Genomic DNA, 16,299 nt, shown 5'->3' with positions numbered 1-16,299 from the left:
TCAAAGGAAGTGTCCCGTGTCTCTGTGACTTGTACGCCGGAGCAGGTTACCCACGAAGGTTTCAGGTGTTGTGCCCTGGCACCGCTGGGTCTTAAAGAACCCAGTCCTTCAGTCCTGGCAGATTTCGGCAATTTCGGCTCATATGCCGGTTTTTAGAGGGTGTCGACTGAAACCAGTGAGAAGCACTTACTGGGTTTCTAAAGTTGTGCTAGTTAGCAGCTGTTAAAAGTAAGCAATTTAATTAACAGGCATGATGCTGGTTTTAGAAATTACATTTTATTTATTTTCTTAGTGCTTCTTCTGTGTGCCTGGGCTGGTAAGAGTTGTCATTCTGCACAGCACCGTCCATCTAAAATTGAAGTCTTTTTTTCTATTTACGCAAAATGTCCCGGTTTTTGGGTCTCTCAAGATCTGGTCACCCTAACTTGGTTACACTTCCCTCAGGGGTGAGTGCGCCCCGAAGGCCCACAGCTCTCAGCCCCTCTGCTTCCTTTTGCCTCCCTGAGAGCCTCAGGCCCACCGGGCGGGAGAGGACTCGAGCGACGGCGCGTGCAGCAAGCAGGGCCATTTTAACCAAGGCCCTTAACGGGGATCGATACAAGGACCGTCGTGCTCCGCGTGAGGTGAAGCGCAGATGCATTAAACGCACTTAAGAAAAAAATAACCTGAGCCGGCCAGCAAGAAATCATCGGATATGGATCTTGGGCAGCGAGCTGCGGAGGCTGTGAGCGCGGACACTACTCTTCATTAAGGTGTAAAAGCAAAGGGGGCCGTAAGGAGGGAGAAAAGGGAGGGGGAGGGGCGGCCTCGGTGCGCAGAAACATGACTTATCTTCATGAGGGCGTGACACCTGGGGGAGAGGGGGCGCTGCGGGCGGGGGCGAGCACAGGGACCTCGCAAATCTTCATTGGGGCGTGGAGCAGCAATCCGTGCTTATTGCATACAAAATACCAAGTGCAGAAGGCCAAGTTTTTCTTAGGAGCACCCACCGGCTGCTATTAATTATGCCATGGTCTTCATTCCACCTTCTTCCTTTTTTTCCTCCACTCACAACTTCTTGTCTCTTTCTCTTTCAGGTTCTTTTTAATCCCTGCGTTCTCCCTTTGTTACTGCTTCCTTATCCTTTACCTGCTTCTTGTTGCTCCCTTTTCTGCTGTTTCTCTCTCACTCTGGGTCAAAGTCGGATGATGGAAAATAAAGTCCAGTCCCTTTAAATGAGTGCAGGTGCCCACCACGGGCACAGCCTAGGCACTGGTTGCAACAACACACCACCAAAGCCAGAATAACACCAAACCTGCACCAGAGAAGAGCACCGGATGAGAGATCGCAGTGTTTTAAGATTAAGAACCTAAACATTAACAGTGTCACTCAGCATCTCAATGCAAAGATGGCTGTAAAAGTATATCACCCCAAGCCCGTAGTGGCTCCTATTAGGTGCCAATTACAAATTGTCCTTTCTCTGTTGCATTTTGCATGGGCAGTTACCACCAGCTAGTAGTTCGTGGCAATTCCCGAAGGGTGATCACCATTTATTCAAAAGAAAAGGAATAGATTACAAGTCTACCTTATTGGTGCCACAGTCAAAGATGTATGTATAATTCATGTTTTGGTTCGGTTCAGCACAAACTGGGAGGGTGCACAGGGTTTGGTAATACAATTACTAGTTACTCAATGTGTGACCCATCTTGCTTTGCACACCTGGTGATGGATAATAACGCGCTAATGGTGCATATTATTGCCCATTCAAAGATGTGCAACCTGTCCATCTGCGCTACTTCCCTACCTGATTTGCAGCAGGTTTGAGCTGGCAATATTCATCCATATATAAAACCCTGGGGTGTGTTATTTACACCAATGGTGTCATACCGAGTCTGGTGCAAACCACAGTTTGCACCGGACTCTGTATTACTTCATCCATTGGGACCATGGTTGTATGTGTATGTATGTATGTATAGGCATTTATATAGCGCACTACTTACCCGGAGGGTCCCAAGGCGCTTCGACCGCTGCGAAACCCTTCCTGGCTTCCCTGAGAGATGGTCCCTTAATGGGTATTTCCAGGGTGAGACCAGGCATCCCCGGCGGTCTGGTGGGGCCGTTAGTGAAGATGAGGCAAGCTAATGCCCAGAGTTGCCGAGTGTGAACGCTGATCAGAGTGGGCACCGAGGCGAGAGAATTATCGAGTCCACTGACCCTGGTCCAGAAACCTGCCGCGCCGGGAATCGAACCCTGGTCCCGGGCCGTCCTCTGCTCTCGGGTCTGCCGCTTCTAACCAGTGAGCCACACTACTTCACTTGGTTGGTTTAGTCTTTGAAGCACTGTACAGCAACGGCAGGCTAAGTCCACGTGCCTACCTTTTCAAATATCCATTATTCATTTGCACCATGCCTTACACATGCAACCACTGTAATTTCAGAGCTGTAATGTGCAGTGATATATATTAGGATGCACTAATTCTATAAGATGTATCATACCTTGCGCAAAGTGCTGGAACAGAAGGAGATCCAGTGTCCGGCTTCTAACAGTGAGCCAGGTCAAGGATCCACGTCGGTCCTAGTGAAACGTACTAACTGGAACAGTTACCGTGGCACCCACACTTTCTCGGTGCTGTGTGTGGCTAGCAGCAGCTTGCAAGAAGTAAGCCAGAGATCTCATGTTCCCTTCGCAGCACAAATGCCTCAGTTAACAGGCCATCAGCAACACCATTTGTCTGAGTTGTATCCTCAGGTTGATGGAAGAAATGTGTTCAAAACTTGTTGAACAATTACATCTTAATTGACCAACACATCTATGAATTCGTTTTTCTAGTGAACTTTCAATACAGATTAATAAACATGCTTTCATAAACATCTTTCTTCGCTGCAAAAGCACTCTTGCAGTCTGAAGGTATATATGACCATACAAAATCAACTCTTAAGGTGTGAAATCTCTAACTGAGGTATCTTCACTTAACGCCCATTAGCGTAACTATTGTAGCTATCAGTGTTTTCAGCAAGTTTGACAACACCTGGCAAGGAGATGAATGGAAATTGCTTACCTTGTTGAACTATGTGTATTTTTGTGGGCCTTGTCCGCGATAATAATAATAAGAATAACATGATAATAATATTAACAAAATGAGCCTATCTCAGATGATATGATACCATTCAAATATTTCTGTTCTGAAAACTCCCTCTAGTAGCTGTACCATATTGCAACTATTTGTTTCAACACGCAATCAAATATTCAGGTTCGGATTAAACCAGTTTGAAGATTCCAGATTATGGAAAAGCTTGCAAATCCGGTTTCGCCCCTGTTAGGCTCCAACAAGCATTTTCCAACATAGTGTGCTTCTTGATTAGAACTGTGCTGAGTCAGGGTCCCCCTCAAATCTCAGGGTTCCCCTCAAATCTCGATTCACACTGCGCCCCTAGGCCCAGTGCAACAATAAGTGTTTGACCGTAAGCTTTTTTATTTATTTATTTATTTATTTATTTATTTATTTATTTCAAGTCCTCATTTATACGATCTTTATGCAATTGGCAACAGGGTCACCTCTGTATCGTGCACGAGGGAATACCCAGAGAGGCGAAAATTAGCCATGTCATAAATACTAACAAGTTCCAACTAATTTGTATGAACGAAATGCCACCATAGAGAGAACTTGTTCGATCGTGTTGTTTAAATCATTGGACTTCCCTCCCTGCCCTACCACGTAACCTTGTCCCATAATTCCCAATAGCACGTACGTTTACCAATCCCTCTCATTTCATCCAGCTTTCTGAATTTGTTCATTGCCCTAACCCAATCGTCTACTTGAGGAGGTGATGGAAGAATCCAGTTTTTGCACACCTCTCTTCTAGCCAATAACCTCTCTTCTAGCCAATAACATACACATAAATAACAAGTGGTTCTGTTTTTTACTTAAATTAATATTAAATTCCGCAGTATCTAAAATGCCAAAAATGATAGTGAAAGAGCTTACCTTGACGTTGAAATCTAAAACTTTATCAACAATCTTACCAACTGCATGCCAGTAAACGTCAAGGTGAGTGCATGTAAAAAACACGTATGTCGTTAGCCTTCATTTCTCCACATTTAGGAAATTTTTTCAGCATCTGTGTGTTCATTTTGGACAATTTTTCGGGTGTCCAATACGACCTGTGCAAAGTAAAAAGATGGTTTCTTCTGAGAGGTGCAGAAACAATAATGCGTCATAAAAAGGTGCAAGATACTTGCCAATAATGTTGCACGTCTTTATCCGGAAAGATTTTCTTCCAAATGTCTTCCGGTGTATCAAAATCCGCCTCGTTTCCCACGATCAAGTGCCAGTACTAGAGGGAGACTTCCTTTCGAATTGGTCTTTTTTGTAAGTTCTCTTCTGGTGTGCTGACCGAGTCTGGTGTTCTTACTTGTCCTCTGGTCCAACAGGCCATTTCCTAATATTTAAATCTTGATAGTTCATTATTAGTTCTTTCCGCTAAGACGTCCCAGTGTTTAAGGATCCAGTTTTCCAGAAGATCCCCCCATCTCTATTCCTGCTTTTTTCAAAGGACATGCTAGGGCATCTTTCAGGCATTCTGGAGTCCCCGGCGAGTTCTATATTGGGGCCAAAGGGTTATAATACGAAAACTTCCACACTTTCCTTATCTCTGACCACATTTTATATGCTGATCTTAATACCTTCAGTCTGATCTTTTTAAAATATTTGGGATGACCAAATTTATAAAGGCAAAGATCTTGATCGGTTACGGATTTCCAATAGGCGGGGTAGGACTCTCGGGCAAGAAGTAAAATCCTAATGTTTTTAAAATGAAAAGCTTTATAGTACATGGCTAAGTCTGGACTGGCATTCCCCCCTTCTTTTCTTTTGGCAGAGCTTCTTCCAGGCTATTCTTACCCCTTTAGATGCCCAGATAAAAGAGTTGATTTCACTCTGTATCTTTTGTATCTGCTGAGAATTAAACTCCAAAGGGATTGCATTGAATAGGAATGAGAACTTTGGTAGAATGGCTATTTTAATAATGTTTGATCTCCCCAAGAATGTGAGTTGTAAACAACTTCATGATTTTAGCATTTTCCTCATTTCTTTAGTTTTAAGATCAAGATTGACTTGTACCACCTCTTCAATGCTTCTTAGAACTTAAATCCCCAAATACTTAATTCTGTTTTTAGACTCAGTCAGGGGTAGCGTTATATTCCAATGCATAATTTCGTTTTTTTGGTGGTTAATTTGATAACCAGATAACCTCCCAAAATCAGATAATAAGCTATTTTTGCTAGCCAGCTAATCGTTCAAACTACTCGTATAGATCATTAAATCGTCAGCGTATAACGCCACTTTCAGAATCCAGCCCTTAAAACTAAAAGGAACATTTTCTTCAGTAGATCTTATCGCATTAGCTAAGGGTTCAATGTAAAGGTTGAACAGGTGTGACGAGAGTGGGCAACCCTGCCTTGTACCTCTTCTGATCTGAAAGGCTTTTGATACTCTTCCATTTACGAGTATTTTCCCTATCGGTGCTGAATATATATTTGTAATAACCCTTGAAAAATTCCCCCCTAGATCAAAATGGTGGATAACCTTCTGAAGATATGACCAGTTAACACGGTCAAAGGCTTTTGCTGCGTCAAATGTAAAAACCGCAAGGTGGACTTTTTCCTGAGCTGCAATATCTATGGCACAAATCATTTGGTGAGTCAGATCACTTAGCTGTCTCCCCCTCATAAAACCCTTCTGGTCTTGATGGATTAAGTCATTGGAAATAGACCCTGAAGGACCGGGTTTTAGAACCCAGTGGCGTCAGGGAGAACGCCTGATACCTTCGAGTTCCCCTGTCTTGGCAAACAGAGACACGGGATACTTCTTGATGACGTCAAAGACCAAAGTTTATTGGCTGCAACCAGGAACAGAGATCTACGAAGCACACACGGGTGGTTCGTCAGAGACGGCACAATTTCAATAAGCGGAGCATGGTCTTTTATGCCAAAAATCATGCCTCAGGCAACATTCCAGATTTACATTCGGTGCATACAAATTGACCAATGACAGTGTAACATTTTAAAAGTAGCGAATGACGACAGTCAAAGACAATCCCATTTTCCGTTGTCCAGCCCACCAGAAATGACCAAGCGAATTCCCGGTTTCCTGTTCGATCAGGCCGGACAAACCCATCATAAACTCTTCAACCCAAATCAATGATTATGTCGTAAAGGAAAGGCAGAAACAGATTGGGGAGGAGATAGAAAGGTGGGAGCAGTGTACCATAAACTCGGGCATGTCCTGCTCTTTGATCTTTATCAGACCAGCTGCTGAACAAGGAACTGGCTCAGCGAGGTCAGCCTCGGGCAAGGAGTCAGTTCAGCCAGGTCACCCAGAAGTCAGCTGAGGCGTACGTGTCTCAAGGACTCGCTTGGCCACAGTCATTGGGCCTATGTTAGGGCAACCATACAAAATGGCTGTCGTATACAAAATGGAACCCGGAGGTTCAAACTAAATCCTCGAATACAGAGTGTTCTCCTATATTGATTCATACGAAAACACTCAGACACGTTACCCTCGCCATTTGCGGTCTGCTGACACCAAAATCGTCCATTTCAGACGATCTTTTTAGAACAGGTTCGGAACCTTCGAACCCATTTCGGAACCACGGAACCACAGACCCTCCTTTTGCCCTATCATAGGCAACAGACCCAAACCCATGTTAATCTGAATCTGGATCTATATTCATCAGGTCATCGATATGCTGCTGTAGCATCATCCTATTACTAAGCATCTCTCTCTGGACAGGTCTCCGTGCACACGAAGTAGCACAGAGGCCACAAACAGCAGGAGCACACTGTCTTCACCAGCAGACTAGACTACGGAAACACCCTCTACGCCGGTACAACAGCAAAGCTACAGAAAAGACTTCAGCATATCCAGAACGCCTCCGCCCGACTCATCCTGGACGTCCCCCCTCGCAGCCACATCTCGAGCCACCTGAGAGACCTGCACTGGCTCCCTGTCAACAAGAGTATCACGTTCAGACTCCTCACCCACGCACACAAATCCCTCCACGACCTAGGCCCAAAGTACCTCAACGACCGCCTGACCTTCTACACGCCCACTCGCCTGCTACGATCCGCGAACCTCGCCCTCGCCGTCGTCCCTCGCATCCAGAGAGCCACCGCCGGAGGAAGATCCTTCTCCTACCTGGCGGCTAAGACATGGCACTCCCTGCCCGTCCGCCTGCGGCTAACCCAGGACTACCTCGCCTTCCGGAAACAGCTCAAGACCTGGCTGTTCGAGCAGTAGCAGACCCCCTCCCCCTAGCGCCTTGAGACCCTTCCAATCTTCTGTGTCCAAATGGACAGAATCGGAGATTTTATGCAATTTGGAAATGGCCTGGAAGACTGATGGAGCGTTGTCTGGAATGAAAACGCAGCAGCTCGATTGAATCAGTTTACAAACTCCACCTCGATCTGCTAGAATAACATCAAGGGCAACTCTATTTTGAAGTGTCATAAGTCTATCCGACTGGAGCTCAGCAGTCAGGTTGCCAAGGGCACCGGCAGTTTCAACTATGGTGCACTCAACCACTCTTGTTAGCTGACGAATATTCCTACTGTTAGCCATAGGTCCCCAGAACGGCAGAAAACCCTTAAAGAAATCTCCCAATTCCTGTCCTGCAGTGTCTTCTTGACTAAAGACACCTCTAGCAACTCTCGTCTTATGGTAGTCTGCCGCAGCTGTAAAAGTGGGAGGTAACAGAAAGGAAACAAAACATGTGCCCGAGAAGTCGGGGGGCAACCATGTGTACACTTTATCATAGCAAACAAAGTAGGGACCCTTAGCAGATAAGAACGCCGGGGAAGACTGAGACGCAAATACGTAAGTCTCAGCGCAAACACTCTTCCCTAACTGAGCCTTCGGATTCTTACCGTTGCCCTGCAGACAATAGTGGCCCCGATGGGGCACTATCCAAATCGGTGGAGAACTCTTCGCTCGCTGGTTAACACTTAGACTAACTCCATATCCCGAAACGTTCCAGCCAATGTAAGCTACTGTCTCATCCTTCGGAATAGTCGTGTACGAACTAATTCCTCTAATCATATCCACAATGCCTTTGACTATAGCACTGTTCTTTGGGTTGTCTTTCAATGAACGTTTGGGGATAGACACTATGGGCATAAATAAACATTGTTCTATAAGCCCAAATCGAACCGTTCAAACTAAAGGGCAAGACTAAATAAGGAATACCCTTATCGGTTGTATGAGGCATCAAACCACAAATCCAACAGTTCGTTGTATTCATCACTAACTGGTGTTGGTGCAAAAGTTGAATGAAGGAATTGTTAGCAAATTCCAAACGTCTAACTACCTCATGTTCAGGCAAAGGATGAAAGGAATGAGAAGAAATAGTAGGTGAAGGTGTAGGTTGCACAGTGGGATTAGACGTCATTTTAAAAACAAATGTTACATAACCAGCTATAAATATTACGAAGCCCAATAGTAAAAATAAACATGGTATCAAAAAGCATTTCTTCGATATTATTTTGCATATTCGTTTTCTAAAAGTTAGTGTCTGTACAGGTCTCTCCAACTCAAAGAAATCCATCCTAAACTAAATGTGCTGCCCGCGGTGGAAGGTTGATTCTGCTTAGGAGTGCCTCTGCTAAACCCAGGAAGGCTGCCTCGGGCCAACAGAACCCTCGACTTAGTTTCTCAGGCTTGCACTCCCAAGACTGATGGCAACCGCGACCCTAGCAGCGAGAACCGGATGGCGATTCAAGAAAAACAAAAATGAGTAGATCCTTGGTGGAGAGTTAACCTGCAAACAGAAAAAATCATCAAACTTTATTAGTCTTTTTATTTGTCCGTAACTCTCGATCTCAGATTGTAGCGATTATTTCCAGCTAGTTCTTGATCAGCGAACAAAAGGTGAGGCTCTGTAGTGTCCAATCGATCTGCAGGAGGTACTGATGCTTGTAAAATCTTATCGCTCTCTTTCTCTGAGTTCGTTCCAATCAGTCGAGCATCGCTGAACGGTATGAACCGTGGGACAACTTCTGTTTCAGAGTCCGCAAGTCCCTCCTGGACCCACTTGTCGTAAGGCAAAGGCAAAGGTGCCCTCTTGGTATGCGATCCGTGGATCCAGTGGCGTTTGCCTCGCACTCGGACCGCAGATCTCGTTGACAAAAGTACTTGGTAGGGCCCAGTCCAGCGGGGCTGTTCGTTCTTGGTTCGCTGGAAGTTACGAACAAATACCCAGGATCCAGGTTCGATGGAGTTCCCTGGATCTTCTGTAGCTTGTGGAAGACTGTCATGTACCTGTTGGCGTAAAACACTCATTTTAGTTGTCAGTTCACGCAAATAATCAAGCAAAACAGGATGCTCGAGGTCACTGAATCTCGTTGGTCTTGGTACGCCCCAAATATTCGCCGGGCGACCAAACACAACCTCATACGGACTCAAATCCATTCGCGAATGCACAGTCATTCTTGTGGACAGACGTGCTAATGGCAGGGCATCTGGCCATAGCAAACCAGTGCTTTCTTGAATTTTGGCCAATTTTAACTCAAGGGTGCCATTATAGCACTCGACTAAACCAGCTGATTGGGGGTGATTTGCAGCGTGGAATTTATGCCTAATCCCGAGGCCCTCACACACTCTCTTCATGACTTGACCCACAAATTCACTCGCGTTATCACTCCAGATAATTCTCGGCATTCCGAACCTCGGGAAAGATTCTTTTATCAAAACTTTTTCTGTGGACAAGGCAGTGTTGTCCTTAAGGGGGTAAGCTTCTACCCATCTAGAAAAGGAGCAAACAACCACTAACACATATTTCAAATTGTTGCATCTCTCCATATGGATAAAACCTAGCTGCAAGGCCTCGAACGGATACGTAGGAGGAGCAAAATGACCAGCTGGTGTTGGAGTTCCCTTACCAGGATTATGCATCAAACATACCATACAGTTCTTGACTAAATTCTCTGCGCATCTGTGGATTCCCACATTCTGCCAAACCGGAGCCAACAACTTGCAAATCCCTTTCACAATAATACCATTCCATGAGACATTGTAACAACTGGAAGCACATACGCGTTAGGCAACAACCATCTCTGGTGCTCCGACAAGTCAGTCCAACAACCATTCGAATCCAATCTACCCTTACTTTCTCTCCATTCATCCAACTCTTTCTCTGTGGCCTCACCCTGAATAGATTTCACGCTCTCAATGGTGTCTTCACACATACTCTTCTCTGGAACCCATCTCGCCAGACCCGCAACATACATTCGACTCATCACGTTTCTAGCAGTTTCTTTTGCAACTTCATCCGCAAACGCATTACCACGACCAACATCATCCGTAACCTTTTTATGGGCACTGCATTTCACAATCGCTACTTGCAAAGGTAACGTAAGAGATTCAAGAAGTTCATTCACCAGTTGTCCATGTTGTATCTTCGTCCCATGCGATGTCAAAAATCCACGTTCACGCCACAAACGTCCAAAGCTGTGAGCCACACCAAACGCAGACTGACTATCCGTGTACACATTCACTCGTTTTCCTTTCGCCAACACACACGCTCTCGTAAGTGCAATCAATTCAGCTGCCTGTGCCGAGTTATGTGGGATACGTGCAGCTTCGACAACCGTATGCAAAGTTGTCACAGCATATGCTGCAGTCGTATCACCATTCGGTAATTTAAAACACGAACCATCAACCCACAAAGCATCATCACAGTCAGGAAGAGGAGTATCTCTCAAGTCTATTCTCCCTTTCGTCTCTTCTTCGGTTCTTAGAAAACAATCGTGCTGTTCTTCACTGTCATCATCAGTCTCAAGCTAAATCGGCAACAATGTAGCTGGATTTAAGGTATTACACCTCTTTATGTGCACAGCTCATACCCTGACAACCGAGCACTAGTTAAGTGCTGTGTCTTTGTACGATTTAACAAGGTATCCACTGCATGTGGAACCATGACCACTAACGAATTGTCCATAACCAAACCCGCAGATTGTCGAATCGAAACAGCCGCTGCCGCTGTGGCTCTCAAGCAACTTGGCAATGCTCTAGCTACAGGATCTAAAGTCGACGAAAAGTACGCACATGGGCGTTGCTTCTCGCCGAACTGCTGAGTCAAAACCGACAATGCACATCCCTCTCTCTCGTGGACATACAATGTGAAAGGCTTGCTGTAGTCGGGAGTGCCCAACACAGGAGCCGAACACAACGCATTGCGTAATTCAGAGAAGCTCCTCTGACATTCGTCAGTCCAAGGAATAGGATTTGGAGTATCCTTAACTGTAAGAGCTATCAGAGGCTTTGCTAGCAGGGAAAAATTAGGGATCCACTGTCTACAGTACGACGTAATACCCAAAAACGCAAGTACTTCTCTCTGTGTCGTAGGCACACTCATTTTCGCAATAGTCTGAATTCTTTCTGGGGTCAGCTTCCTTCCCTCCTTCGATAAGAGGTGACCTAAATAGGTAACTTCTTGGCGACAGAATTGCAGTTTCGAGAGAGAAACCTTATGATGGCAATCAGATAATTGACACAACAAGGACACAGTGGCATCCTTACATATGTCTTCAGTGTCGGCAGCAACCAACAAATCGTCAACGTACTGGATAAGGGCTGCACCGTCAGGGAAAACCAACGAGTCAAGTTGTGTCTTTAAAGCTTGACTGTAAATCGATGGACTCTCGAGATAGCCTTGAGGAGCGGGCTTAAAGCGGAAACTTCGTCCTCCTAAAGAGAATCCAAAGATGTCTCTACTCTCCATGGCAATCGGGATGCTGAAGAAAGCATTCTTCAAATCGATCACCGAAAACCAGGTAGCAGAAGCCGGAATCAAGGTCAATAACGCAGTAATGTCAGGCGCGACAGGGAATTGTGGAACAACAATCTTGTTCACTTCACGAAGGTCGATAACAAATCTATATACAGGAGGCTGTGAAGGATCAGTCCTCTTTAAGACAGGCAAAACAGGACTATTACACACATTACCTCGCGTCTCTTCAATAACACCCTTGTCAATCAGATCATAAATGATCGCCAAAAGTGCACGCTCACCATCACTTGAAATGCGATATTGTGGAATGCGCGGTAACTTAGCATTCGCCTTCAGTGTCACAACATATGGGGGGATGTCTAACAGGCCCACATCATTCGGACCCGTAGCCCACAATGAGTCTGGTAACGAAGACAATTCAGGTGGGAGACAATCTTTTGACACATATATCGGAGAGATCACACTCTCACCCAAGGTAAGATGTACTCCTGATGGAGAACAGTACAAAGTCGCATACAATCTCTTCAACAAGTCCAATCCTAGCAAATTCTCATTACAACCTGTAGTCAAAAGAAGGGGTGCTTCAAACCTACGAGGACCAACAGAAAGAGGCAATGGAACAGAAATCGGATTCGTAACGGGGGCGCCAGAAAAACCTACAGAAACATTATTAAAGCCAGACAAAGGTGCGCCAGGGAGTTTAGAATGCATAATAGAACTCTTCGTAGCACCAGTGTCTAGCAGAAAAGGCTCTGACACACCTGATGCAATCACTTCAACATAGGGTCCACTCTGATCTACTGGAACTGAAACAACTCCCTCTCTTTGTCCATGGCTGTCCTAACAATCATTACCTTGCTCTTCATCACCGTCAACGTAGTAATCGTCCACGTAGTACTGTGTTGTCCTACCAGACGAGTTCTGCTGTTGGTCAAAACTATTCATCGAATTCTGCCGAGGCAAAGGGCGCCCAGTCTGTCCGCGACCTCTACCTCTAGGCGCTTGCTGAGCACCTCTACCTCTCACACCAGGAGCACTATTTGCTCGTTGCAACAAGACCGGACAACTATTCTTGTAGTGGCCCTCTTCCCTACAATACGCACACTGATTAGGGCCATACGGAATACGCTGTTGAGAAGTCTCGTCCCTTTGCGAGTTTCTCGAATACTGTTGAGGTTGCTGATAATCGCGCTGATTATTAACACGGGGCGGATAAGCTTGTTGTAGAAGAACTTTAGTCTTCAATTCCTTAGTCTTCTTATCCGCTTTCTCTAACTCATCCTTACGCCTATTCTCATAGTACTGAGCCGTAGCTAAAATCTGTGCCGATGTAGAAACAGGCCAAGCACTCTCAGAATCCTTCAACTTAGTGCATAACTCAGGAAGACGATTGTGTACAAATTTGTCAACAAACAATCTCTGGCCATCCTCGGTAGCCATATCCTGCCCACTACGATCGACAAAAGTTTCTTCGAAACGCGAGAAAAAATCTGACACAGTCTCATCTTTCTTCTGCTTACATGCAGACAACTTGTCCCAATTAACACGCACTTGGGGCATCAAAGTCTTCATAAAAGTAATAATCCTACCAGGAAGTTCAGTAATGATATTTTCAGGCTTAGCACCTCCAACTTGTCTATCATTTGCAGCAACAAGATTCACCCACAAATCACCCAATTCATTATCATGATCCGTATGTCGAATGACATTCCAGATGGGCTGTGGAACAACATTCCCAAACAACATGTCTATGTCCGCCAAATTCATGACGCACAAACTCACTGTTTGCGTAAGCTCTTTATAATATCCCGCTGGATTTTTCCGCGGATTAGGCAAAGTCTGCTTAAGCGCTAAAACTACTGCACGCTTCCATGGAACATGTACCCACACTCGCTGAAAGTGCGCAATAACAGGTGGAACAGCATTCGCATCAGCAGGTCTCCAAACTGGAGGAACCTCTTGCATCGGGTACTGACGCGCATGTCTCCTAACTGACGAATCTGGCTCAAGCAGCCATTCAGTAGGAACATTGCTTCAAAATGACAATAACGTCGACACCGTTCTCTAGATGTCGAGAAGACTCACAATCGTTCCTTTTGCAAACTCGGAACGCAATCGGAACAATTCTTCAGGAGCTTTACCCACTTCGTCCGTCCATTGTTCATGGAGGAACGCACACATAATCTCGAAAACATAACGTTGCTTTGGTGCTTCCCATTGCCGGAAAACATCCATAATACCCTCAAGATCGTACTGGGACGTATACATCACCCATCTACGTGCCATGTGATCCAAGACCACTCGTTCATCTGTATCAGGCAACTGACTACGCAGCTGTCTACGCTCACTTACAGGAGACATACCCAATTGTCCCAACCAAGGAGTCAGAAAACCAGAAAAGGCAGTAGTCATCCGCTGTCTAGGAGAAGGAGTAGTCGGAAGGACAAGGGGAGACGAAACAGTAGTAGAAGAATCCAAAGTCGGAACAGACATAGAAGCAGTAGTAGCAGGGAAAGACAACGTTGGCGGCCCCTGAGGAGGCTGCGCCAAAGGGACAGTAGCCAACGAAGGAGCTGGCTGTGGAGGAATCACAGGAGGCAAAACAACCGGCAATTGCACAGCCACAACTGGTGGCGGTGGTGCCGTAGCATTCTGCACATAAGGTGGCGGTGAATTTAACAAATGCGACATTAAGGGATCTTTTGCAAGATCCTTCTCGTCTTTCTGCTTTTTAGACGGCAAGACTGGGTAGCATCTGTCTACCGCTAACTTCCTCACTCTAAGCATCTGCTCACTTTCCTGTTCTTCTTCATTTTCTCTGTACGCAATGGCAGCTTGCACCATTGACATACCTCTCTTATTCTTCTTCGCTAATTTCATTTCTTTCTGTTTGGCTTCTTTGCGCCATATGCGGAAAGAGTCAAACATCGCCGGCCGGGCTTTCTTCTTGAACAACTTCACCTCGAGGTTGTCTAGAATTTCTGTCTCAAAACTACCGTAAGGGGGCCACTGTAGGACGCCGTCACTCTTCGTGTATTTTACCCAAATCTCATTATAGCTAATAGGACCCACACCATGCTTCACATACAACTCGTATGTAGGAGTTCCGATCGGAGGAACCGGACACGAATCCTCTAACCCGGAGTCCTTCAAGGTACCACAACTAAACACATTTTTAAGACTGCTAGAACCAGGCATCTTGCTCACTAGTCTAGCTTCAAACAACAAGGGAAATCTAGAAACGATAATCTCGTGAATACACGAATCCCTTGGCTTTGGGGCCTGCAGGTACCAAATCAAAGCGATCCAATAAAGGATACAAAACAAACTAAGGACTAGGAGACGCTCCGCTTATACTTAACTGAAATGTCGATGGCGTCACCAGAAGACCAGTCAATTGTCTCGCTCTATAAACGTCTAAGGCTCCAAAACAGGGCGACTGTCAGGGCAGCAGTCCTTCGTAGCCGTCGGAAAGCGGGAAACCTCGCAGCAAAGACTTTCGGACCACGACGACATGCAGGGGTCGATGAAGTGGCTGGCCTTCCTCCAGAATTTTCACACGAAGCTTCTCACGAACCTCTGGCTTGGACCGGTACCGCTGAAGTCGCCCTACGTTGGGCGCCAACTGAAGGACCGGGTTTTAGAACCCAGTGGCGTCAGGGAGAACGCCTGATACCTTCGAGTTCCCCTGTCTTGGCAAACAGAGACACGGGATACTTCTTGATGACGTCAAAGACCAAAGTTTATTGGCTGCAACCAGGAACAGAGATCTACGAAGCACACACGGGTGGTTCGTCAGAGACTGCACAATTTCAATAAGCGGAGCATGGTCTTTTATGCCAAAAATCATGCCTCAGGCAACATTCCAGATTTACATTCGGTGCATACAAATTGACCAATGACAGTGTAACATTTCAAAAGTAGCGAATGACGACAGTCAAAGACAATCCCTTTTTCCGTTGTCCAGCCCACCAGAAATGACCAAGCGAATTCCCGGTTTCCTGTTCGATCAGGCCAGACAAACCCAGCATAAACCCTTCAACCCAAATCAATGATTATGTCGTAAAGGAAAGGCAGAAACAGATTGGGGAGGAGATAGAAAGGTGGGAGCAGTGTACCATAAACTCGGGCATGTCCTGCTCTTTGATCTTTATCAGACCAGCTGCTGAACAAGGAACTGGCTCAGCGAGGTCAGCCTCGGGCAAGGAGTCAGTTCGGCTAGGTCACCCAGAAGTCAGCTAAGGCGTACGTGTCTCAAGGACTCGCTCGGCCACAGTCATTGGGCCTATGTTAGGGCAACCATACAAAATGGCTGCCGTATACAAAATGGAACCCGGAGGTTCAAACTAAATCCTCGAATACAGAGTGTTCTCCTATATCGATTCATACGAAAACACTCAGACACGTTACCCTCGCCATTTGCGGTCTGCTGACACCAAAATCGTCCATTTCCGACGATCTTTATAGAACGGGTTCGGAACCTTCGAACCCATTTCGGAACCACGGAACCACATCCCAAGTCTTCGTGCCAGGATTT

This window comes from Lissotriton vulgaris, chromosome 5 (genome assembly GCF_964263255.1).
Source record: "Lissotriton vulgaris chromosome 5, aLisVul1.2, whole genome shotgun sequence".
Classification (NCBI taxonomy): Eukaryota; Metazoa; Chordata; class Amphibia; order Caudata; family Salamandridae; genus Lissotriton; species Lissotriton vulgaris.
The sequence above is the reverse complement of the archived record's forward strand: the minus strand, read 5'-3'. Positions refer to the sequence as shown.